Here is a 27,400-nt window from a genome sequence, read left to right on the forward strand (position 1 = left end):
CTTAATTAATAAAAAACACAGTTGGAAAGGATGTCTGCTTCTCTAATACCTCCCATCAATGAAGTCTTTACATTTTCCATGGGAAAAATCTTCAGTAGGCTAGAATGGTCATTTATATGGTTTCATGGTTCTTGAAGAAAGGAACTCTGTAGTTTCTTTACTAGATCCCTTGATGAATTTACTGCCCCAACAATAGGGCTGCTCCAGAGGAGTCAATAGCAAAAATCTTACTAAGCTAGAGACATCTCACAGACACAAATAGTCTGTGAGACTATAGACTCACATAATAGTCCCAGCAGAGATAGTGATCCAGAACTGAAAGAATCAAGAGGTTCCCAAGCAGATTCATGCAAATTATCTCATTTGGGAGGCTCACCAAAGTACTCTGGGTCTACATAGGCAGATTTCAGGGTCTCAGATGGAGATGAATGGAAGAATTGGCAATTGTGAGCAAAGTCACAGAAAGTCAGACCTGTTTCTAGGGATGCTTGTTCTTGTATCCCTGAATAGGTTATCATTTGTGCTTGGATCCTCACCTCACATCAACCTCCTCTTTCAGACTAATTGTTTCCTTCAGCCCAAGAATCACCTTTCACAAGAAATCTTTCCTGATCCTCTTCTCCCCAGGTCTTCATGTTTTTCTTCCCCAAATTAACTTGAATGTATTTTGTATGTGTCCTGCATATATTTATGCATTTACTATCTTCTCTTATGGTCTGTAAACTCCTTGAGAAATAAATGGTTTCATTTTTTGCCTCCATATCTATAGAACCTAACTAGTTTCTAGAATTAAATAGGTTCTTAATAAATACTTCTTTATTGATTATTTTCTTCCTTCTTTCCATTCTTCCTTGATATGTATGCCAAAGATGTGGGCTAAAGTTTACATGTGTGGATCGGACAAAAGGAGAGCCGTTTTGTTCCTGGTTAAGTCAGGTGCAGAGATATTCTAGGTCTTCTGAAAATTTCTTACAGGAAGATTTTGGCTTCAAGTTTCAGACAAAGAAAGGAAAAGACTAACCAATCAGTCAATAAATAAAGTGCATACTATATTACAGGCACTGTGCTAAATCCTGGGGATACAAAAAGAGTCAAAAGATAGTCCCTGTCCTCAAGGAGGTTACAATGTAATGAGAGAGATCAGAATTAATATAAGAACCAGGGCTAAGACATTTGACAATCTAGTGGCCAGCCTTCTGGGAATGAATTTCTCTATGTTTGATTAGGCTGATCCTAGGCCAACAGACATAGTCTGGTCCTTTGAATTTGTTCAAAACTTTTTAAGCTTTGTAGGATCTACAAATGCTGGTTCTTGACCAGCATAACCTTTGAGAACCAGTGCCACCCACCAGGTCACAGTAAGGCATCAGAGGAGTTTTGGTAGGAGAATAAATGAAAGAAAAATCTTTTTTGTCAACAGAAAACTTGGGAGGAAGGTAATTCCTTTTACTCAGGAATACTGAGTACAATCGAGGATCTTGGTAGCAACTAAACCCAATGACTGTCCTGATAATTCTTTTAAGTTCTTCTGGCTTTGTTGTGATTTCATTTTGTTCCCTTTTTATTTGGTTGATTTTATTTTCTGCCTTCTTCTTTTTTTAATATATGGACAAAGACTTACCAATTTTGTTCATCTATCTTAAGAAACTGCTTTTAACTTTATCAGTTCTTTTTTTAAAATTTCCAATCTACCTATTTCTGCTCTAATTTTCAAGGTATCCTCTTTTGTGCTTATTTTGAGTTTTTTTCCTAGTTAATATTTGTATGTCATTTTAAGTCTTGAAAAGTGCCCACATACATAGATAATAATACAACAGCAATAGCTACCACTTATATAGTGTTTTTAAATTTGCAAAGTGCTTTAAGTACACTAATTCATTTGATCTTCACAACAACTCTCTTGTTATTTATGTAACCTATTTTATAGATGAGGAAACTGAGGCAGGCAGACATTAAATGGCTTGCTAAGGTCACTTAACTAGTACCTGAAGCAAAGCTTGAATTTGTCCCTTCCTGATTCCTGACCTTCTATTTATTGTGTTACTACCTACCTGCCTGTTTCTTTGTTGGCTCTCTAATTAAATGAAAAAAAAAAGCATATTCAGCCCTTTGATCTTTTTTTATTTGGTCAATGTATAGTTTTAGGGATATAAATTTTTTCTTTGAGCACTGTGTTAACTGTATCCCTGAAATTCTCAACATTCTCACTGTCTCACAAAATAATTGTCTGATTTGTTCTTTGACTCACTTGTTATTTAGTATTTTATTATTTAACCTTTATTTAGGTCTTTTTTTATTTGTGGTCTTTGACTTTATTACTATTTTCATTGTATGTCTGTAAATGATATGTTTAGCATTTCTACCTTTTTTGGTTTATATTTCCCCTGAGGCAATTGGTATTAAGTGACTTATCCAGGGTCACAAAGCTAGTAAGTATTCATTGTCTGAGATCACATTTGAACCTGGATCCTCCTGACTCTGAATCTGGTCCTAAATTTCTACCTTTTTATATTTATTTGCAAAATTTCTGTGACCTAACACATGGTTTGTTTGTTTTTTTAATTGTCATGTGGTGCTGATTTGTGCACACAAATAAGCATATCTTCAAGTGATCTTGTACCATGAATATCTTAGAAATTCTCTAAAAATTTGTTTAATTCTATATTTTCTCCTTTGGCCATCTTTCTGTTAGGAATGGGGAATAAGAGGAGTAAATAAACATTTATATAGCACCTACTGTGCTAAAATCTGGCCAGTTAAAATCTGGCCTTAGACATTAATTGGCTGTATGACCACACAAGTCAGTTTATCTCTATTTGGCTTAATTCACTGGAGAAGGAAATTGCAAACCAATCCTGTATCTTTGCCAAGAACAATATGGCCCACAGGGTCACAGAGAGTTGGACATGATTAAACAATTGAACAGTAACAAATATGTGCCAGGGAAAAGCTAAGTCCTTTTACAAATATTATCTCTTTTGATCCTTATTCCAACTCTATGAGTTATATGCTATTATTATTCCCATTTTACAGTTGAGGAACCTGAAGGAAATAGAGGCAAATGACTTGCCCAGGATCACACAAGTAATACATTTCAGAGATCATATTTGAATTTGCATCTTCTGAGTCCATGACCAGTGCCCTATCTACTGTGCTACCAGTGAGGAAGGTCCATTAAAGCTTCTTAGGATTTTTTTTCTTTTTTTCCTTTTAGTCAATTCTTAAATGAATTTAGATGCTATGCAATATGGAGCTTATCTGATATTGGTTCCTTGTCTATTGTATAGTGTAAATTTTCTTTTATCTGTGTTAATGAAATTCCTGCTTTTTGGCTTCACTTAATATATAGTAAATTTTGTTCCATCACCTCATTTTGAATTTATGTATATTTTTGCTTTTTATATTTTTTTTGGGGGGGGGATAAGCAACAAATTGTGACTTTAAAAATCTAATCTGTTATTCTCTTTAATTTTATTGGATTCTTTAATTCATTTATATTCAACAGTATGAGATTTAGGTTTATGTTCTTCTTAAATTATGTCCCTCTATTTTTAAAAAAATAGGTTTACATTTTCCTCTTTTTAAAAGTCATTATTTTGCCCTATGATTAGTTCTGCTTAACTTACTTTGACATAACCCTATTAGTATAGGCTCTTTCCCACCTGCCCTTTTCTGTTATTCAACTCTTTTCCTACTTTTGGAGTTTTATTTCTATTTATTGATTTATTCATTTCTATTATTTTATTTTATTTTATCATCCTCCCATTTTTTACATCTCACTTAAGTAGCTAATTCAAAATCCTTCCCTCCTTTCTTTTGTTTGTTTTTCTTTGTCAGCAACTTTTTCTAAGTGTTTATTCACTTTGTTCTCATCATTAATTTTCTTCTATTCAGAGATTTTATTCTTTGATTTATTGTCTTTAATTTTTTTATTTTTTCTTTAATTTCTTTAGGTTAAAACTTCTGAAATACCAAGTTTTGAACTCCATCTTCTTCCCAATTTCTTTCAGTCTTTGTAGACCTTATATCACTGTCCCTTTTTTCCTGTTACATCTCACTATTAGAAGCATCAGTTAATGAGGAAAGTAATGAGAATAGTCATTGCCCCATATTAGAAATTAACCTTTATCCCAAATTGTGTAGCTCAAGTCTCCATCCTGCCCTTCCCATGATTATTTTCTTTTCTATTTGTCAAATGATCTCATCTCTAGGTCCATGTCCTCCCATCCTTCTGTATGTTATTTGGTGCCAGAAGCTTCACTTTCCCTCTCCTGAAGCAGGATGTTGTCCTTAGAACACCATACTCTTTGAGAGATAATGGTCTTCAAGTATACCCTCTCCTTCCTCCTTATGGTTAGATTCATTGTAGGTCCTCATATTCTATCACACACACAAATATATTTATATACATATATTTATGTAGATGTGTGTAGGTATGAGCAGATATGTGCATATCTGTATTTTTTCTACATAGCTTGAAGATTCACTTTCAGGATCCCTCTATTTCAGTTTTCTCTCTTGCCACCTAGCCATTGTCCTATAGCTATTCACCTTCCTGTGACTATAGGAGACATCTTCTTTTGTTGTTCACTCAAGAACTTGATGAATACATCATACATTCACTGTTATTCCTTACTCTCTTGTAGTCATTTATGCAGCTTTCTATTCTCTAAATTTGTTTCATAAAATATATTGACTTATATTTAGAGGGTTATAGGATTTAGTCATGCTATATCAGCTTCTTTCTTCACTAATACTTCAATTTCTTTAAACTAGCCTTTTATCTCTTTGTATATTAAAAAAAACTTTTAGTGGTCCCCCCTTTTTTTAAAAAAATAATTTCCAGAGATGGTGTGTACTATTTCATTATTAGTTCCTTGGCAATTACATTTATTTGCCTTTCTTGTGTTTCTATTATTTGGGGTGTTTGCAAATCAAATATATTGCTTTTTTTTTACTCACGAATTCCTCAAATGCCCTTTTCCTAAAGAACAGCTATATTTTAAAATTGGTTAGACCCAGGTTTTCAGGTTATTTTGGGTTGTAACTTGTACTCCTTTACTTTTCAGAATATATTATTTCATTGCTTTCTTAAATTTCTACTGGAGGTAATCTAGTCTTTTGTTATTCAGATTTTCTTTATATTGAAGGTCTTTGTCCTGTCTCCATGCAGAATTTGTTCCTATCATTGAAAATGTTAAATTTAACCACCATGCATCCTAGAGTTTGAAACAGTGTTTGTTTCCTTTCTGTAGGCCATCTGTGGATTCTTTTGATTGATGCTTTGTTTTCTGAATTCAGAAGTTCTGGGTAGTTTTCTTCTATTATTTCCTGTATTATAGTGTTCAGGTTTTGATTTGTCATGTTCTTATGGGAGATCTGTGGTCCTTAAGTTGTCTCTGTGCATCCTATATTCTAGGTAAATTGCTTTTTGTTTGTGTGTGTGTGTGTGTGTGTGTGTGTGTGTGTGTGTGTGTATATCTATATCTATATATATCTATATATATATATTGTGTGTGTTTGGCTTTGGCTTATGTTCTACTAGATTGTCCTTTCATTTGGTATATTTCTGTTACAAATCTGATGCCCTCTCTTTAATCTCTTTGGAAAGACTCTCTATATATTCACATTTGTTTACTTTCCTGTTTTTTGTTTGTTTTGTGATATAGATTCTGATATTTGTTCTCTTCTACCTTGTTCTCTTATGTTTTTCATTTGTCTTTTGAATCATTCTGGAACATATTGTTTCCTGCTAACTTGAATTCCTGCAGAATTTTGTGTGGCATCAGGCATTGGTTCAATTTTCTTTTTGGGGTATATTTATTTAGAAAATTTTGTAATCTTTTAAAGGTTTTAGTGATCATTCTTTCTAATTTTAGTATTCTCTCTGTTGATTTATCTGTTCATGCTCTAGACTTTTAATTGAATTTTCTTCCTCTTGACGTCTTTAGTGGTTCAAGCTTCCTGCCCCTCTTATATTCCTCTTACTTTCTGACTTCTTCGTCCTTAATAGTTGGGCATACTGGAAGTACAGATTGCAAGATTGCCTAGTTTCTGCTCAAAATAGGGTATTTACTTTAGACTGGGTCTAATGTACTAAATACATTAGTATTTAGTAGCTGGGTCCCTGTACTAAATGGCTTCTGGGTATCAGGACTGAGAGAGAAAAGTTTAAACAGGGTACATTAAGAATATTTGAAGAGGGAGAGAACATTTTCAATTGCAGCATTAAGAAAGGGTTGAATGGAGGAAGCAGTATCAGTACTGAGCTTTGAAAGAAAGCAAGGAATCTGAAAGGCACCATAATAATAACAAATGATGATGATAATAATGATGATGATAAGTAATATTCCATAGCATTTTCATGTTTGCAAAACACTCATGTTGTAACGTTGGAGAAACTGAGGCAGGAAAGAGATTAGAAAGTTTTTAATATTTTATTAATTGGAGAGTATAATTGACTGGACAGTCTCAAATTATCCAGTCCTGAATGGGAGAATCTCAAACCCTTAAATACCTTTTAGAGACAAAGAAGAGGGAAAGGGCGTGAAAACTTCTGTCAGGATAGGGGAGGCCATAAATCCTAAAAACCCAGAGACAGGATGTCTGAATACACAGAAATAAAGATATCAGTGAGGTATCTTGGAATATTTTAGAGGGATATTGTAAATTCTTGAGGGCAGAAAAGAGTCAAGAGGTCTACTCTCTTGTTTATCTTGCTAACAATTACCTTAGAGTAAATGTTCCTCAGTCTTAATGGACCAGAGGGGGAGTTACAACTAAGGGGAATAGTTAGGGAGACTGAGATAAAGGAAACTTGTACAGGGAAACTGAGGTAGAACAGTTCAAAAGAGACTGTGGCATAACAATGTGATGCTCCCAACAAACCATGGGTAGTATTATCACCATTTCATAGATGAGAAAACTGAGGCATAGAGAGATTAAATGACTTGATATTGGTTATAAATGCTAGTGAAAATTAGAGGTATGATTTTAACTTGTTTCCCTCTTCATTTGAAGTCCACTGCTCTTTGGCAATATTATGCTGCCTCTCTGTGAAAAAAACTATTATACATGTTGAACTGACTGGTGCATAAGAGAGATGCAGAATCTTATGAACTATAATTGGAGGAATTGTAAGATTTGACAGAATGGGTCCAAGAGATGAGTAGTTGACCTAAAAGAAATATAAAACATTGCTTCTGTTTCTTCCCCCATGGGTTGGGGCTTCCAGTTAGAATTCTGTTGGGTGAGATCATATGATGGAGGATATTTTCTTTGGGTTGGTATTTATGCTCTCTTAGCCTATGGTGAATCAGGGCAAGAGAAATACATAGTGATGAGTAGGTTTAGAAGCAACACCTGAGAGTATATTGAAAATGATGGAAAACGTGCAGGGCAAATGGAAATTCTCTGGACTTAGTAACTTAAAAAAATATTTTGCAAGGTTGAGTCACTATGTAATTTTCTTATGAGTCTTACCACAGCACTATTCTAGTGCCCTGGTTTGATGTTTTTCCAGGGCAGTGGTTTTGCAACATGATTTTTTGAACTCTCCCCCTCTTCCACTCTTTTTCCTCACCACTGAATTAAAGAATCCCAGGACTCCTGCTTCCCTTAAAGTGGTGGTGCTGGTCTAGCCAGCCCCTAGCAGGACAAAGTGATTCTCAAGAAAATGACATTGATTCATTTTATTTCCTTCTTTATTATTATTATTATTATTATTGCTGAGGCAATTGGGGTTAAGTGACTTACCTAGGATCACACAGCCAGGAAGTATTAAGTATCTGAAGTCAGATTTGAATTCAGGTCCTCCTAACTTTAGGGCTGTTATTCTCTCCACTGCACCATCTAGCTACCCTGTTTCTTCTTTCAACACACACAATAACACTAGTGATAAAAATACTTGTTCCTATTTATTAAAAAAAGTATCATAAAATTCTCAAATTCCCTTCTCTCCCAACCAAATACATTTTTTGTTCAATTCTTTCAATCATGTCTGACTGTTCATGACCACATTTGTGGTAAAGAGACTAGAGTGGTTTTCCATCTCCTTTTCCAGCTCATTTTATAGGTGAGCAAACTGGGGCAAGTAGAATTAAGTGTCTTGCCCAGGATCACACAGCTAGGACTTGTCTGAAGCCGGATTTAAATTCAAATCCTCTTGACTCTAAACCACTGTGCCACCTAGTTGCCATCTTAATGTCCTAAATTTTATAAATTACAACCCTTATAGATAAGCTGTGCTCTGATTTTATGAAGACTGTAAGTTCCTTGAAAGCAGAAGTTTTTAAAGGGCTTTTGGGCTTTCTCAGTATCTCTTATTGCTTATTGATAACTGCTTATTGAATTGAATCTCAAAGTTAGAATGTTGGAAGATGTAGTAGATGAGGAATCAGTATACCTAGTTCCTGGTTCTGCTTCTGGCAAGCCTCTAGTCTGATATTTAAAATTCTTTGGGCCTCAATCCCCTCTTCTACCAGAGGATGATCAAAATACTTGCCCAACTTTCCTTATGGGATTTTGTAAGAATCCAGTGAAGTATAGTTGAAAACACTTTGAAAAGCAAAATGTAGTCACCAAAAATAAAGCATAATAATTATTTCATCAAGGTTTGAGAGGATACTAGCTCTGCTTCTCTTACTTCTCACTTCTCACTTCTGGCATTGGATGTTTCCTGGGGTGTATGAGGAGTTCGGGATAACTTGCATCTCTGGTGTGAGGGCTAGCTGAGCTCTTTTTAGGGCTGCTCATCTACCTTTGGTTTACCTATCAGTCAGCTCTCATCTGTGGCTCTAAGATGCTGTAGCATGCACAGCAGCTACAACCCAGTAATACCTTCTCTGAAGATGGGCTAAACCAGGTTGAAGGTAACCAACAGGTGAATTTGGGGGATGTCTCTCTGAAGCATATGAAGACTTCCCTTGACAGAAAGGGCAGATGAAAGAACAACTTGCCCCAGTGGCCAGGAAGGTAGCTGAAGCTGGCCTGGTGGAGTGTTTAAAGCTTGGTCAGATGCCAAGGTCAGATTGGACCATTGCCAGTTTTCTTAACTTTTGTTACTGCCACTGGACTTAGTTGGTTCTGGAAGAACGAGTGAAGCTGATGACTTGGTCCAACTCTGTCTCACTCAAATCCAATTCACGTGCAAATCAAGATATCACCCTATGTTGTCATTGGCCCTTTGGAAACCAAGGATGAACAAGAATTAGTGGTCCCAGAGAAGCCTTGTTGTTATTTTACAGGTTATGGGATTATAGGTTCAGAAGTAGAATGGATTTCAGGGCTCATAGGATCTTAAGATCATAGATTTATTACTGGGAGAGACCTTAGAAATCACCTTATCTTAGAAGAGCAAACCAAGACCCTCGGGACTTATTGAATCATCCAGGTTCACTTGAGGAGTAAATATATGTGCCAGGATTTCTACTTTCATCTCAAACCCAAACCTGGCCGGCACTCTTTGCAATGAGCCACTTTCCCAGATGTTACCTGGAGCAGAATGTGTTTTGTAGCAGGGAGGAACCAAAACATACATTGTCTCAGCATGACAATGTTCGGGAGAATGTTTAATGATTTTTAATTTTTCATGATTCCTCTGATAAAAATTGTACCCAACTAAAAACAAATACATTTGTATTTTCCATCTCCTTAATTAGGTTCTAATTTAGGGGTTCTTATTAGCTTAGAATCATCTCACTAAAATGGTCCTTGGATGATAAAAATGTGAAAGCCACAATCAATCTGAAAGAAATCTAACTATTTAATTATGCTGATTGGAACACTGGAGACCATTGACAAAATGATCATCTCAGAATAAGCTTGATTTTTGTAATTTGCTTTTTAAAAGATTTAGATGCATATGTATCATTTTCAATTCTATGCTGCCATTCTCCTGCAGTCTCTGAACTAGTGCCGTATAGCTTAGCAATGGCAAATTGCATGTCTGTCAGGAGCCTTGGGGACTCCTACTGACCCTAACTTTGTACTGTATGGCTGGCCCAAAGTAGATTGTGCATGAGTGAGGTGTCCTCAAGAAAGAAGCACTGATTTGTTTAAATAGCTCATTTCTTTGTTTTAAAAAGAAATTGCTGCAACACAAGTTTAGCCAGCAGCTTGCTAGGAAATCATGAAACATGAGAATTTTAGAGTTGTAAGGGACCTTAGAAATGATCTTCATGAGTCCTTCCTGTGATTTGAAATAAGTGAGCTGTCTGGTATCCCTCTCTCCTTTATAGCTAATCAATTGCTAAGTCCTGTTCATTCTACTTCTATCATATTTTTCATATTCTCTCCCCCTCTTTTCCATTCCTACAGCCACTATCCTATTTCACACCCTTATTACCACTGCCTAAATGACTGCAATAGATTTTTTTAAACATTTGTTTTCTTTCACACGCAATTCCTGTCCCCTATATCCTCACTGAGAAATAAAAAAAGAAAACATTTCTTTTAAAAAATAAATCTCTATTTTGGCCATATCAAAAAAATTCAGATTTTATTCTGCATGTACATTGTGTTCATTACCTCTCTCTCAGGAGGTGGGGGGAAAGGAGGGGAAAGAGAATTTATCAAGCATCTATTATGTGCAGGTGCTATACTAAGTGCTGTACTAATGGTATCTCACTTTGGTAAGTATGCTACATCATTAATCCTGTGTAACTCAGGTCTTCTTAACTCCAGGTTTAACACTCAATCTATCTGTCCACTGTGAATTTTCTTTCTTGTTAATGGTTTGTGTTCTACCTTTTCTTATTCAAATATCATTGTTATTTGTCAAGAAAATAGAACAAAGAGGTGAGTACTTTTTAGATGCTCCAACATTTGTAAGAACAGATCATTTTGTGCACTTGAAATAAGGAATTCTGTCATTTAATAAAAACTTTTCTCTTTTTAAAAACAATTTCTTTTAATTGTCCTTAATGACGATGGCTTTCACCAGACTTAGCTTATTCTGAGTTTTAGCTCTTAAAAAAAAACATTTTGGCACTTTGTTGTAAAGGGCATTTTGACCTTACTGACAAGAGCATTTATTCAGATAAATGTTCACCTTGATTTTTAATCTAACCACAGTTTTTATTATTTTGCATATGCATGACTCTCTTTTAAAGGAAATAAATTTTACTTGAAATTTCATTATTAGAATTCAACTATGTCCACAAGAACAAAAAAAAAGTATAAAAAGCCATTAAAAACTGATTGTAAATAACAGTACACCTTAACAGTATGATTTTCTTATTTACAGATTGTTGTAAGAAGCAGACGAGGTATATCCCTACCACCAGCAAAGTTTGTTGTCTGTGTGGATGGATCATGAATGTTATTCCTGTTGTTATGGTCCTTTTTCAAATGATGTAGCCATAGCATTTGCATTATTTTTTAATTGTGGTTCTGCTTTTGTCATTCTGCATCAACTTCAAATACATTCTGATAGGCTTTGCATTTTTTGCATTTGTCATTTTTTTTATGGTGAGGTAATTTTTCATAAATATTTTACATATATAGGTTCTTCTTCCCCTCCATTTTCCTTCTTATTAATATCCTTGAAATTGTGATAGCTAAGGCAAAGGGCATAAACTTTTGATATTTTATTGAAAATTTTCATGTCGCATTCCAACAAAAACTAAACCAATTCAAGCCATCCCCAGCAGCATATTAGCATGCCATTTCCCCCATAGTCATACTCAGATTGAGTTTTACAATCTTTTGCAATCTTTAATAATTTGATGCAATGCCACACTTTTGGATCATGTTAAATGGGAAGGAATTGTAGAGATCATCTAATCCAATTCCGTCATGTTACAGATGGAGAAATTGAAACCCAGAAATGGAGGTGATTTACCCAGATTATACAATAATTACCTGTTGTTATTCAGTCATGTCTTCGTGACCCCCAAAGGAGATTTTCTTGACAAAGATGTTAGAGAGGTTTTCCTTTTCCTTCTCCAGATAATTTTTATAGAGGAGAAAACAAAATCCAGCAGGGTTGAGTGACTTACTCAGCAGCAGAGAGCTCCTATGTATCTGAGGTTGGATTTGAATTTGGATCTGATTGACTCCATGCCAGGAGATTGATCCACTGTACCACTTAGCTCCCTTCATTAGGGTACAATAAATAGGACTATGAAGACCATGACATCAGGGAGATGATGCTATAACATGCAAGTAAATTGGCTTTTAGTAGGGGAGGGCTGTGCAAAGTCACCAACCTCCCTTTCTCCTCCAGTTGGACCAGGATGAGGGAAATTACTAGCTATCTATCCTGAAGTTCTAGAGTAAGCATAGAGCTCCAAGAAGTCATCTTGGAACCGGAGATGAAAGATGGGTCTACAACTTGTAGATATAAAACCTCCTTCCTTTAATTAATCTTTTATCATTGCCAGTGTATCACTTATATCCACCAAGGCTACCTTGATTTCCTATTTAGTTTTGCTAAATAGGATCGATTTAAGTTGATTTTCACAAACTGAAAAACTTAACAAATTTGTTGTCCTTATTCCCTAAAGAGAGAGAAAAAGGGAGAGTTGGAGTATCTTAATATCCTCTTAACAACCTTCACAATGAGCAACAATTTTATAATAATAATACCTGACATTTATATAGCACCTACTATGTGCCAGACACTTTACTTTAGCACTTTACAAGTATTACCTCATTTGTTCCTTACAAAAACTGTGGAAGGTTATTGCTATTATTCCTCCTATTTTGCAGATGAAGGAACTGAGACAAATGGGTTTAAGTGATTTGCCCAGAATCACATAGTATATCAGTGTCTGAGATCAGATTTTAACTCAAACCCAGGTTTTCCTGACATTGCTGCTCTGTTAGAGTCTTGAGATCCATGTTTGATGCTCTGATCCTTATGCTATCTAATACTAGTACAAATGATACAGAACTAGACTATGTGTTGTTGGTGAATCAGTTCATTGGTTTGTGCCTCAGTTTCTTTAATAAGGAAATTAGAATAAATGATGACTAAGTTTTCTTCCAGTATTGATATTTTATGAATCTGGTTTATTGGTAAGCTATTTTGCACTGGGTGCTATCAAAAAAGCATAATACAATGATTCATCCTTGTTTCTGAGGAACTAATAATCTGGTTGGAGAGATAAGAAGACATGGAAAGGGAATCTAGTATGAGTGTGTTTTGGGGGGCATACATAAGTTTTGCTTCTGTCCTCCAGCTGATGATCTGTGGCTTTTTGCCAAGTTCTCAAATTAGCTCCACCTATATAAAGCTTTGGAGGATGGTTGTGCCCAAGGATGTTCTGGTAAATGTTTGATAATCAGCCCTCTGAAAAAAATTGTACCCAGGACATATTTCTACATTTAATTAGCATTTCCCCCTCACTTTCTTAAGTCTAGAGAGTCAACAAAATAATAAATCAAACCCTGATTTCTAGTGTTTCTGAGGTGTGAGTACCTCACTAAAAATTTAACAATGGCTCTTTCTTGAGTCATTTTAGGCTGGCTTCTACCCACCATTGTCGTGCCCTAAGAACTTACACTAATGAAAGAACTGACAATCAGGGATCATGCTGGGTGGTGGGAACGGGAATGGACATAACCTGAAATGAAAATTTGAGAAGAGGGAACAAGAACAGGTAAGGATTATGGGTGAATATTGCTGGTCATTTATGTTTCTGGACTGGTCATTATTGAGATCCCTCGCCTTGTAGATATAAATGTAAAATCTTGTAAAACTGGTGTAAAATAAATTTCCCATGTTCCTTGCAGTTGTCAATGCCAGAATGGTGAGGGAGGACACAGAGGGTGGGATCCAGTCAAGAAGTACAAAGCTCAACAATTCAGATTCTACTAGTGATTTCTACTTTGCACCATGAGGGAATAGGAGGTTTGAACAAAATAGGTTCCTGAATGGTGTTGCTTTAAAATATTAGATTTTCTTTAGAAACCATGTACAAAGATTTGGGGAATTTTGGGAAGTATCCAAATTGGATCTTTTTTAGATTTTTGGCTTGGTTTTCTAATAAAAAATAAAAAAAACCCTACGCTTTGCAGTCTTGGAGGAGGAATCTGATGACTTTAAAATATATTTTGTTTTAATTTCTTTTGTTTCTATAAGCAAAGCATTATATACAGCTATGCTATGCTTATATAGTTTTTTTTCCAAGACTTGTATGAAAGTTTTTAAATTGTGAGTGGGAAATAAGTAGCCAAGTGCAAATTGAATGCATCCCATCCTTCCCCCCTAATGAGATGAATTTGTCATCTAAAAGGGGGTAGGATTAAGATATAGAGGTATACAACTCTCTAAACCCCTTAAAATGTTTGGATTTTTTTTTAATTGAGTCTCCTCTGTTGATGGTTAGAAGGCATAACCACCCAGGGAAACATGGGACTGACTACAAGTCCCTGGACTGTAGCAAAGAAAGTCATACATTTGAATGGCAATACCTCCTAGTGGTAGAAAAGGGATATAAGGCAGTGTGTGCTAAGTACCATATAATTGAGACAAACCCTAAATACCTAAGCTGTCAGTGGCCCTAAACTACTTTATAAAAGTTTGTCCTTTGTTCTTGAAAAGGACCATGATATCAGGGAGGTGATGCTGTGACATGCATTTATTTAAATATTTAATTTAAAATTTAATTTAAAATATTTAATTTAAATATTTATTTAAAATATTAAAGGGGGCTGGGCAAGGTCACTTTCCCTCACTTTCCTCTCCAGTGCCGTCTGAGCCCAATGGCAACATCTAGATCAGGAGAAGTGGAGATGGCCCTGGATGCAGTGGAAGACCTTGGCCTTTTTAAGCTAAGTTCTTTCCTAATCTGTTTGTCTGAGGCAACAACCATTAAAAATCTGGGAGGGGGCACCCTTAAGGTTTCTGACCAGAACAGAGACATTTGGTATTTATACTCACTCAGAACTATCAAAACCCAACAATCAGCAACAGAGGCTTGGGCTGGGACTTATTATTGGTCTATAGGTGAAAGCCAGAATGATTTGGGTTTAAGACATACTAAATAGCTCCACTTGAATGCCTATGGGTTTTACCAAAGCCTATTTTAAGAAATCCACTTTCCTCTGGACTGAGCACCCACTTGTCAGTATATGATTCTCCATGTGAACAGCGGAAGGCAAAAAGGAAGGAAGGAAGTATAAGAAACAAAATGCCTTACCAAGAACTTCACTGACTCAGTGATGAATCCAGGGAAAAATTATATTTTATCTTCTTACAAGAAATATATAATAGGAGTAGGAACACCCTGAAGCACAAAAACATAGCCTTTTATTCTCTGTCTGGAAAAGCAAATTCCTTCCCTATTTCCCCAATGGCTGAGTACTAGAGAGGTTACAGTCTATCTGAAACTCCAAATTTCCCCACCCCTGATTACATCTCATAATATATTTCTTATTCCAATTTATGGCTTCTCTCCATAAGTTTTGTTTCTCCTTATTTCATGTCAACCTTACATTTAAATTTCATTTCTTAGGTTTCAATTCCATTTTTCTGATTTGTTTCATTTCTCTGTATTTTTCTAATTTGAGTTTTATAACTCTGTGGAAACTAAACTCTCATCCAATTCTTAGAGAAGGAAGGAAGGAAAGAGGGAGGGAATGAAGGAAGGAGGGGTGGGGGCGAGGCAAGGAGATAAGAAGGGAAGGAGGGGAAAAAAGGAGAGAGATAGGGAGCGTTGCTCCAGTTGGGAATTGTCCAGTTGGGTCCCAACTGGGGCAGCTACTTCTAGTCACAGATTGTTGTTTGTCCTTTGTTCTGGAAGAGGACCAATGACATCAAGAAAGTGATGTCTTGATTTGCAAATGAACTAGATTTAAGTAAGATGGAGTTGTGCAAAATTACTAGCCTCATTCTCTCCTCTAGAGGCATCTGGGTAAGGTCTTTTCCAGGGCTCAGTTTTTTTGATGTAGCATCCGTGTGGTGATTAAGGCTAAAAGTAAGACTGAAGTTACAACTTTCTTATTCTTATCAGGTGTTCCTGATACCTCTGGGCAGCTAGGTGGTTCAATGGATAGAGTGCTGGATCAAGAAAATCCATTTTCTTGAGTTCGTCTTGTCTCGGATACTTACTAACTTTGTGATCCTGAGCAAGTCATTTAACTTAGTTTACCTCAGTTTACTCATCTGTAAAAATGAGCTGGAGAGGGAAAGAGGAAATCACTCTAAAGTATCTTTGCCAAGAAAACCTCAATAGGGTGAGGTTAGATATGACTGAAAAGGAGATAAACAACAACAAATACCATGAAATCACAGGTTTGGGCCAATTGTTTCTGAGTTATTATCGCCATACAACTAGTATTTACATAATGCTTTAAGGTTGGCAAAGTACTTTACATAGTTATTTCATAAGAACTTTTAAGATGTTGCCCAGGGCAGTCAGGAAAAGTCAGATAGTGGACACAACAATGGGTTTTTGGTTCTCTGATTCTGTGATTTTGAGTCAGGACACTTAGATTTGAATCTCAGCTCTGATATGCTTTATGTTCCTGGGTAAATCCCATAATTTTTTTTTTTTGAGCTGTTTCTTTCCCAACAATAAAATAAGTCCATTAATATTTACTGGACTTACCTCACATAGAGAACTGTGAGAAATGTACTTTGTACTCCTGAAGAATTATAAAAATATGGGTTATTATTCTCAGAGGAGATTGGATTTGGGTTGAGTCTTGAAGAATGGGTGGAACCCATGTAGGTGGGAAGAAAGGGAGGGAGAGATGTTTAAATCTTTTGTTCTGTTTCTAAAGAAACTGTCTCTCTGTCTCCTCCCTTTAATACTCCCATACATTTCCCAGAATTGAGCATTTTGACTCTGTTTTGATTGGAACTTCCTTTAATTTGGAAGGAGACATGGGGGCTTAAGGAGGAGGCAGCAGTTCATGAGCCAGTCATGCTGCTGACTAACTTTAACTTGCTTTTGTGATTCTGCCATCTTCTTCTCTGTCTCCCCCAGGCCATTTTCTCTTCCCACAATTCATTGTAATCCTCTTCACTTTAAGCCAAAAAGGGGGGAAACGGACCTCAATAATAACAAAACCCATAAAATCTAAATCAGAGCCAGTTCTTCTTTTGGAAATATTTACAATCATCAAAACATTAAGGCAGAAGTTCTTAATCTTTTTTGTGTCATGGACCCCTTTGGCAGGTATGCGAAACCCAAGGACCCTTTCTCAGAATAATATTTTTAAATGTATAAAATCAAATATATTGAAAGATTCAAATTATTTGTATTATATAAAAAAATTTCTACAAACCACAAATTTATAGATTTGAAGTTAAGAATTCTTTTTTACGGTAACAAGGCAATAAAAAAATTATGTTTTTAAAGTTGTTATTATAAGAGTAAAGTAGGAGAGTCCCAGATAGTTTAAGATGTCCACTTTAGTCTGTAATTCACTTGTGTCTGTATGTTTGTGACCCCAGGAATGAAAGGACATCAGACCCTTCTATCTTCCTAAACCTGTCCAAAGTCAGATTTGAAGTCAGAAAAACAAATTTTCCTGACTTCAAGTCTGATATTTTATCCACTGTGCCACCTATCTACCCCCAACTTACTTCACTGGGGACCAAAGACTCTTTGATGTTAAGCCCACTCAACTCTGTTGGACTGGCCACATTGTTCAAATGCCAAATGTATGCTTTCCAAAAAGACTTTTATGGAGAACTCTCACAGGGCAAGTGCTCATAAGGTGGTCAGAAAGTTCTCTCTTAAGAACTTTAGAATTGATTGTATGACATGGGATACACTGGCACAAGACGGCCCAGCATGGCTGTGCTCTATGAGCAAAGCAGAAATGAATTCGCTTGGGAAAAACATAAGCTGTGTAAGGGTGGAGAAGCCATTTTATCAAGACTTCAAAGAAAAAAAAAATTATAAAGGAAGACAAATTCCACACCTAGGAGAGAACCTACCTATTTAAAAATATTTTTTAAAAAATTTCTTTTCCCCAGTTACATGTAAAATAATTTTTAGGTGATACATATATATTAATTTTTTACATATTTCCGTATGAATCATGTTGGGAGAGAAAAATCAGAACAAAGGGGAAAAAACAGTAGGAAAAAAAACAAAAGGAAAAAAGTGAAAATAGTGTGTTGATCTACATTCAGTCTCTATAGCTATCTCTCTGGTTAGTGATGGAGTTTTCCTTCTAAAGTTTATTGGAATTGTCTTGGATCACTGAACCACTGAGAAGAATCAAATCTATCATAGTTGATCATCACACAATCTTGATGTTGCTGTGTACAATGTTTTCCTGGTTCTATTTGTTTCACTCAGCATCAGTTCATGTAACTCTTTCCAGGCCTTTCTAAAATCAGCTTGTTCATCATTTTTATATGTTAATAATAGGGAAGACAAAATTTAAAAAAATGTAATTACATGGTAAGTGGGAGAAAACCCTTAATAATGCCAACACTTTCTACATTTGTATCAACTCAGTTTGGCAAACATTTATTCAGGACCTACAGTGTGCCTGGCCTCCAAAGACTATATAGAAAATATAGTTCCTATTTTCAAAGTACCTCTAGCCCTGTGGGGGGAAAAATGCATTTATGCATGAGTTACATAGTAATCCTGAGTCTGCCATTCATTAGTTGAGTAATTTAATTACTTAGCCTTAGTTTTGTCTTCTGAAATATTTGTACCACCTATGAAGGAGCTTTGTAAAGTTTAAAACCCCATTATCTAAGTGGTCACTTGCATCACTATTTTACTGACTTCTCTAAACCTCAATTTTCTCATTTACCAGATAGGAAAGACATTTTCTACCTATTCATGGAAGATGTGAAAACCTGAGCTAATACAAAAGCTAAACCAGCACTTAGTACAGTGTCTGGCATGTAGGAGGTGCTTAATAAATGTTTATCAATTGATTGAAAGTGCCTTGGAAAAAATGAAGATGTGGATAAATGAGAAATATATGTATATATCTACTAACTTCCATAGGGTTGGCTAGGTGGCTCAGTGGAAAGGATAGAGTCCGGGGCCCAAAATCATGAAGACTCATCTTCCTAAGTTTAAATCAGGCCTCAGCTGTGTGACTCTGGGTGAGTCACTTAATACTGTTTGCCTCATCTGTAAAATGAGCTGGAGAAGAAAATGAAAATCACTCCAGTATCTTTGCCAGAAAACCCCCCAAATAGAGTCATGAAGGGTCAGAAACAATTTGAACAATAAAATTGAAATCTGTAGAGACAGAGACATACTCCTAACTCATAATTGTATAGAATTTTAAGGTTTTTGCAGCATATTCCTCACAACCACCCTACAGGGTAGGCAGGGTATAATTATCCCTTTTTTTTTCCAGAGGAGGAAACAGAGGCAATAAAAAGACTTGCCCAGGTTCACACAGTCAGATAGCATCAGAGCTTACTTGATTCCAAGGTCAGCTTCTTTCTATTTGTTCCTGGCCATGTATATATATTATATACACAGAGGACTTAATGACATTATGTCTAAAATGCTAGACTTAGAATCAGGAAAACTTTAGTTGCAAATTTATTCTTAAAAGGTTATTGTCTGAATGATCCTGGATAAATCTTTGCTTAATTGCTTTCAGCCTTAGTTTCCTCATCTGTAAAATGTACAAGACAAAATGAGATAGTATGCATATGATATTCTTTACATCTTAAAACTCTATAGAAATTTTAGCTATTATTAATTATTATATTATTTAGCTATTTTATATGTTAGCTACCATTTAGCTTATATTACATATTATTATATTTCCCTTTTCCAAAGGATCCATTATTTATCATAAAATGATAAAACTTTATGGATACAAAGTATACCTCTAAGAAGACATAGATGTTAGGGGATGGATTCTTTTTAGGAATTGCTGTGATCATCACAACTGATCACAATTGGTCAGCCATCACTTGGACCTTACCCCAAAGTCAAGCCCTTATTCTAAACCTTGATTAAACTTATGAGAATTTGAGTTTCCTTCTACTCCCATAGAGAAGGAATAAGTGTTTATTAAGTTCCTATTATGTGCCAAGTACCATGTTAAGTGCAGTGCAGATATTATATTACCTCATTGAGTTTCATCACAACCCTGTGAGAGAACTGATATTTTGATACTTACTTTATCAATGAGTAAACTGAGGTAGGGGTTAAGTCTCACAGCCTGTGTCTGAGGCTGATTTTGAGCTCCTATCTTCTTAAGTCCAGTGTTTTATCCACTGCTCATAGCTTTTGAGAATGAAGATTCACCTCTACATCATAATGAAAAGCTGGAAAGGACTTTAGAAAAAGTCTAACATAGAGAGAGAGGCTGTGTGACCTGGGCAAGTGAGCCAGCTGTTACCTGGATTCTAGTGCTGCTTCTGATACATACTAATGATGAGCAAGTTCCCTAATTGTTGCCCCAATTTCTTACTATAAAATGGAGTTAATCATAAGCACCATCATCATAAGGAGGAAAAAATAAGGTAATATTTGTAAAGTGCTTAGCCCAGTGACTGACAGTAGATGCTTAATAATTTCTTGTTTCCTTTCATTTTTTCAGTGGACCTAGACAGTTCTGGAATGACTCTGATACACATTGGGACCAAATGCATCTTTCTTCTTCTTTTTTTTATTTAATAGCCTTTTATTTACAGGTTATATGTATGGGTAATTTTACAGCATTGACAATTGCCAAACCTCTTTTTCCAATTTTTCCCCTCCTTCCCCCCATCCCCTCCCCCAGATGGCAGGATGGCCAGTAGATGTTAAATATATTAAAATATAAATTAGATACATAATAAGTATTCATGACCAAACCGTTATTTTGCTGTACAAATAGAATCAGACTCTGAGATATTATACAATTAGCTTGTGAAGGAAATCAAAAATGCAGGTGGGCAAAAATATAGGGATTGGGAATTCAATGTAATGGTTCTTAGTCATCTCCCAGAGTTCTTTCACTGGGCGTAGCTGGTTCAGTTCATTACTGCTCCATTGGAAATGATTTGGTTCATCTCATTGCTGAAGAGGGCCAGGTCCATCAGAACTGGTCATCATATAGTATTGTTGTTGAAGTATATAATGGGACCAAATGCATCTCAAGGAACATAACAATAATACTAACAGTAGCAACAACAATAATAACAATAGATATAATTGACATGGTAGTTTAATATTTGCAGTTCTTTATAAATTTTACTTCATTTGATCCTCACTTCTGAGGAAGGTGGTATTATTATCCCCATTTTACAGATGAAAAAATTGTTTCTGAGAAAACTATGGAGAGTAAATAGTTTAGGAGATCAGAAAGAAGGCAAATAGTTCTTATTTCAAGTCACTATTTTTGAATAATACTCCATTTCTGTAGAGCTCTATGCACAGCTTCTTTCCCTCTCTCTGTCCCTCCCTTCAGTAACTTCAGCATGAAAAATATGTAAAAGATTTTCCATAGCACACAAAGGTAAAAATACGCCAGAAGGTCTTGGAGATTGTTGCCAAGAATCATTCTGATACCCTCACGTTCATATCGTTCTTTGTCATTACAAAGCACCCCACAAGCACAAGTTCATTTTGTCCTTATAACAGCCTTCTGAGGTAGGCAGTGAAAATGTTCCCATAGTGATCCAAATACGAACTACCCATTGATAATAGACCAGCACCTGAAAGGGAAAAATATATAGGTATACACTAAAAAAATTTATGCATATTGCTATGCTATATATACTAGTATAATATACTATTATGAAACTGTATGATCTTTAACTTAATTAAATATATCTTTTATTAATTTATATTTGTACTGCTGTCTTGATTTTCATCACTTTAATCATCACTTTCATCACTTATTGGCTGTAAATTAGGTAAAGTAAGGGACATTTAAGTGGTACAGTGGCCTGGAGTTGGGAAGACTTATCTTCCTAAATTCAAATCTGGTCTCAGAGACTTCCTAGTTGTGTGATCCTGAGCAGATCACTGAACCTTAGGTGTCTCAGTTTATTTACCTGTAAAATGAACGGGAGAAGGAAATGGCAAACCACTCTAGTATCTTTGCCAAGAAAACTGCAAATAAGATCATGAAGAGTCAGATATAACTAAAAGACCAAATGAATAAAAATTAAGTAGTGTTTAATGTGTCCCGATAGCATAGTTATGGGTAATGCACCTATTATAAAAGCTAGATTCGGGAGAGAAATGGACAGTGGAAGAATGACCTATGTTCATAACAGTAGGTATTGTCATATTTTACAATGAAAGAAATTGAGGTAGAGAGACTTACTTAGTAACTTGCTTAAGGTCACACAGCTAGTAAATAATAGAGATAAGGGGCAGCTAGGTGGGACAGTGGATAGAGCACTAGCCCTGAAACCAGGATGACCAGAGTTCAAATCTGGTTTCAAACACTGAACACTTCCTAGCTGTGTGACCCTGGGTAAGTCACTTAACCTCAATTGCCTCAAGAAAGAAAGAAAGGAAGGAAGGAAGGAAAAAAGGAAGGAAGGAAGGAAGGAAGGAAGGAAGAAAAGAAAGAAAGGAAGGAAGAAAGAAAGGAAGGAAGGAAGGAAGGAAGGAAGGAAGGAAGGAAGGAAGGAAGAATAGTAGAGATAGATCTCAGTTGTAATGGAGATAGATCTAGATGTAATTTCAAGTCCAGTGCTCTTTGAATTGTGGATTCCTTCCATTAACATTATCCTAAACATCATCAGTCATTTTTATTGAACATCTACTTTATGTAGTAGAAACAGTTCTTGACTAGGAGACAGGAGATCCGAAATTAAATGTTGGCTCAGCCCCCAACTAATAGTATGGATTTTTACCAAATTCCAATGTCTCTAAACCTGTTTCCTCAGCAATAAATAGTTTGATGAATTTCTAAGTCTCTTCCATGTCCAATAAGCTATGAATCTTTGGATGTATAAGGCACAGCCCCAGATTTCAATAACCTTACATTCTGGGGATGGGGGGTGGTGGTGATGGAGAGAGATAAGACATGCACTTTACAAGATAATTAACAGTAGAAGAGAAGATAGAAAATGAAACACTGAATGTTATATTTTTTTTCATATGATAATAATTCATATATATGTATCTCTGCATCTGTATCTATCCTTATTGTTTGCAGAGTGTTTTCCTCAAAACAAACTTATAGACTAGATAGTTAAACATATTTACTATTTATATTGGCTCATTGTCAATGATTCCTTTAAGCATAATATAGTTTCTTTGTTTATCTCTCCCAATATTTGCTTTCTGAGATTCATCCTAATGCATAGCAAATTTTGTTCCAATCTTTCATTTTGATTCTGTCTTTACTTGACTTAGGTGTGTTTCTTATAAACAACAAATTGTTGAGTTTTGTTTTCTTATCAGTTCTGTCACTCTTTGTTTTTATTATGTTGTTTAATCTATCCACATTTTAAGCTGTGAATGCGAAGCTTGTGTTTTCCTGTATTTGTTTACTGAGTATTGTTCTGTTCTGTTTTGTTTTGTTTTGTTTTAATCTCCTTCCTCAGTCAGTTCTTTGTCCCTGAAATTAGTTTTACTTAAAATACTTTGATTCTAATCTGTTCCAATAAGCATTTTCCCCATCCTCTGTTCCCTTCTTTTCCCTTAGTACTTCTATTTTATTTAAATTGTTAACTTTTTATTTAATTATTTATTTCTCCCTCTTTTGTCTTTTTTTCTCATGATAGTCCAAAATTTTACTTCCTTTCCTCCTATTTTTTATTAATTTCATTTTACAGTAAATTTTGATTTTGATTTTATAAATTTTACTTGGTTTCTTTTTATTTGGTCTTCTATTGTTTCTTTTCCATTTCAGTGTTTTCTGAGTTTTATTTTCTGATTTTAGATTACAGTCTTTTGTGCCTTCTTGTACTCTGTGTCCTACATTGGGTTCAAATTCCTGAAGCCCCTTTTAATTAGTTTCTATATTATTGTGTTGAGAGATCTTACTCCATTTGCCATTCTCCATTCTCATTTTTATGCCTTCCTCTTAGAAATATCAAATCATGACAGAAGCAATGTGGGTAGAAGCAACACTATTAAGTAGAAATTTCTTTGTTTTCTGCATTATGTGATTCAGTCCAATTCCCTATACTTTTAATTAGTCTCCTTCCTAAAGGCCACATCACCTTATCATTTATTCTGCGTACCTCCACAATAAATCTAGATGCCAGTATCATCTCCAAAGTCACCTGCTCCTTGGCTGGCATACCATGAACATAGACACCATAAACTTTTCTCAGAGATGACCTCTGAATCTCATCTACCAATTCTTTCAGCATCAGATGTAGTTCAATTAGACCTGGTCACTTTAAATTTATTCGAGAAATCTAGGTGCTTTCTTATTATTTCCCTGCTTATATTATTCCCCCCCCCTCCCTACTGGGAATTTTTGTTGTATCTTTTCTATTTCATTTTTTTTTCTTGACAGATAAAGCAGAACAAAAATAAGGGTTGAGCATCAGTTTTCTCTACATAGTCTATTATCATAGCTCCATTCAGTTCAAAGAGTGATTCTAACCCTGGTTATATTTCCTAAACTCATTTTCCATTTCTTCTTTTTGTTCAAATAATCTAAAGAATACTCTAATGACAGTATAGCTTCTATTCTTCCTCTGTTGATCTTCACCCAGGTGCTCTCCACCATTTCTCTGTTGTAAGAATTTTTAGGGTCTTTTTTAGCTAGTGATTAAATAAGTCAGCACAGGAGATGGAGAGGTACATTAAAGTTTATCCACAGGAGTGTGACACACAGTATAAATAAATGTTGGAAATGTGTGTGTAAATGTGTATGATTTATACACACATATTGTGTTATAGTTATACACACATTTGTGTATTTTGTACATATGAATACACATAACTCCTTGATTAATGTCCTTATGGGGATCCTTGCCCGCAGATACATTTCAGAGCATTTTCATCAAAGAAGCTGCCTGTAGCATTGTGGGATTTGGATCTGTTATGCAAGTTTATTGTCTTTACTCCTGCCTAGCCAAATTTCTGCCTTTAATCTGTATACACGGTTAGCAACAATCTTGCCTTAAATATATCGGGATCTTTGCCTATTTCTGTCTCTTTATGTGTACATTCACATACACACACACATACAATCTCTGATTAATGTTCTCATGGGAATCCTCTGCTCACAAACACATTTCAGAATAGTTCCACCAAAAAAGCTTTGTGTAGCTATGACATACACATACATATATACCAATGTCTATGTATGTATGTATGTACACAGAGATGTGTTTATGTTTATCTTCCTACTCCTTCCCCTTCCTCTCTTTCCTTTTCTCCCCTTTTTCCTCCCTCCCTCTCATATGACCCAGAGAGGTTCGATAAGATCAAGTAAGGATCAGGAAAAGACATGGAAAAGATAATTTTCTGTTAAAAGGCCTTTGGCAAAGCTATTTATACCAGACCAAAGAAAACATCTTCCCCTTTAACTCTGGGATACACACAAAGGACATACATGAGGAGTACAACAGGAGGTCTGGGGAAATGAGTGGGAGAGCACTCACACACATAGACCATGTGTATCCATAGCACAAATGTGGAAAGACTATATATGTTCAAGGCTCATATGTGTGGGGAGACAACTTCTGCCCCAGATGAGGTAGCCCCTCTCCCCCGGTTTCTTCTGGGGAGGTCATCACATGTTACCCACTGGGTTTGTTCTCCTTGTGACTTATATTCTCTGTTGGGCAGGGAATTCCTCCTACACATATGGTCTCTGCTGAATATGTCATCTCTGTCAGGAATTAATTGTCTGTTGCAGGTTTCATTGCATTTTGACACTGCCCTACTGGTCCCTACCAGGAATAGCTTCTGGCTTCAGTGGGAGCCCTTCCTTGTGGGAGGAGGAATGGACTCTGTCACCACTCTGTTATTTTTCAAACCAAGAGTTGAAGTTTTTGTCTGTTTTTTTTTGCTATAGTTCTTTTAGAAAAGTCCAAATTCCAAATATTTCCAATCATCAGATTAGGGAAAAAAACTGAGTGATTTTTATTTCATCTGGAGAGGCCTGTCTATTTTTCTGAACTTTGGCTGCCATGGGTGTTTCTTCTTCAGAAGGAGATTCCTCAGGCCAAATTTCATACCTTCAAGCTTAATTCTATTTTCTTTACCTTGACTTTCAATTCTTCTAGGGGTAAGATCTTTTTATTTACTTAAAGTTTTTTTTTTAATTTTAAAAATATCAACATGGATAATTTTCACATTCACCTTAGAAAATCTTGTTTTCTAAAATTTTTCCCTCCCTTTTCCCCCACACCCTCCTCTAGGTGGCAAGTAATCCAATATATGTTAAACATGTCCAATTCTTCTATACATATTTCCATAATTATCACACTATACAAGAAAAATCAGATCAAAAAGAAAAACCAAGAAAGAAAACAAAATGCAAGCAAACAACAAAAAAAAAGGAGTAAAAATACTGTTGTGATCCACACTCAGTTGTCACAGTATTCTCTGGTTGTAGGTGACTGTCTTCATCACAAGATCATTGAAATTGGCCTAAATCATGTTATTGCTGAAGAGAGTCACATCCATGAGAATTGATCTACGTATAATCTTGCTGTTGTCATGTACAATGATCTCCTGGTTCTGTTCATTTCACTCAGCATCAGTTCATGTAAGTCTCTCCAGGACTCTCTGAAATCATTCTGATGATCATTTCTTACAGAACAATAATATTCCTTAACACTCATATATCATAATTTATTCAGCCAGTCTCCAATTGATGGGCATCCACTCAGTTTCTAGTTTCCTGCCATTACAAAAAGGACTGACACAAACATTTTTGCACATGTGGGTCCCTTTCCCTCCTTTATGATCCCTTTGAGATACAAGCCCAGTAGAGACACTGCTGGATCAAAGGGTATGCACAATTCCCTTTGAGTCTAGTTCCAAATTGATCTCCAGAATTGTTGATCAGCTCATGACTCCATCAAAAATGTATTAGTGTCTAGAGTTAGGATCTTTGGCAAAAATATCACTCTGACTTAGAGTTGGAAAGTCCATGTAGTGACATTGATTTTGGTGTTCTTGTGGGAATATTCTGCCCATAAACACATTTTAGAGTAGTTCCACAAAAAATTCTTTTGAGCTACATGGGATTTATCTTTCACAGTTTTTAAGGGGACTTTGGGTCTTTTGGGGCAGCAAAGTATATAGACTGCTGAGCCTAAAGTGAGGAAGGCTCACCATTCTAAATTTAAATCCAGCCTGGATAGTTAAAAGCTGTATAATCCTGGCAAGTCACTTAATCCTATTTGGCTCAGTTTCCTCATCTGTAAAACAAACTAGATTAGAAAATAGAAAACTATTTCAGCATCTTTACCAAAAAAAATCCCAAATGGCATCAAAAAATTTGACACAACTGAACGATAACTGTGTCTTTTATTCAAGGTCATTGTCTTCCTCCTGCCTTGCCAGATTCTTGCCAGCAATAACCT

At 35.7% G+C, this 27,400-nt stretch overlaps 1 protein-coding gene across 1 annotated transcript in view; it reads left to right on the forward strand.

Annotated features, from left to right (window-relative positions):
* Positions 1–27,400, forward strand: part of ZBTB7C (zinc finger and BTB domain containing 7C) — a 565,868-nt gene that overhangs the window by 125,800 nt on the left and 412,668 nt on the right. The gene's annotated exons all lie outside the window — the stretch shown is intronic.

Source organism: Sarcophilus harrisii, chromosome 1, assembly GCF_902635505.1.
Source record: "Sarcophilus harrisii chromosome 1, mSarHar1.11, whole genome shotgun sequence".
Taxonomy (NCBI): domain Eukaryota; kingdom Metazoa; phylum Chordata; class Mammalia; order Dasyuromorphia; family Dasyuridae; genus Sarcophilus; species Sarcophilus harrisii.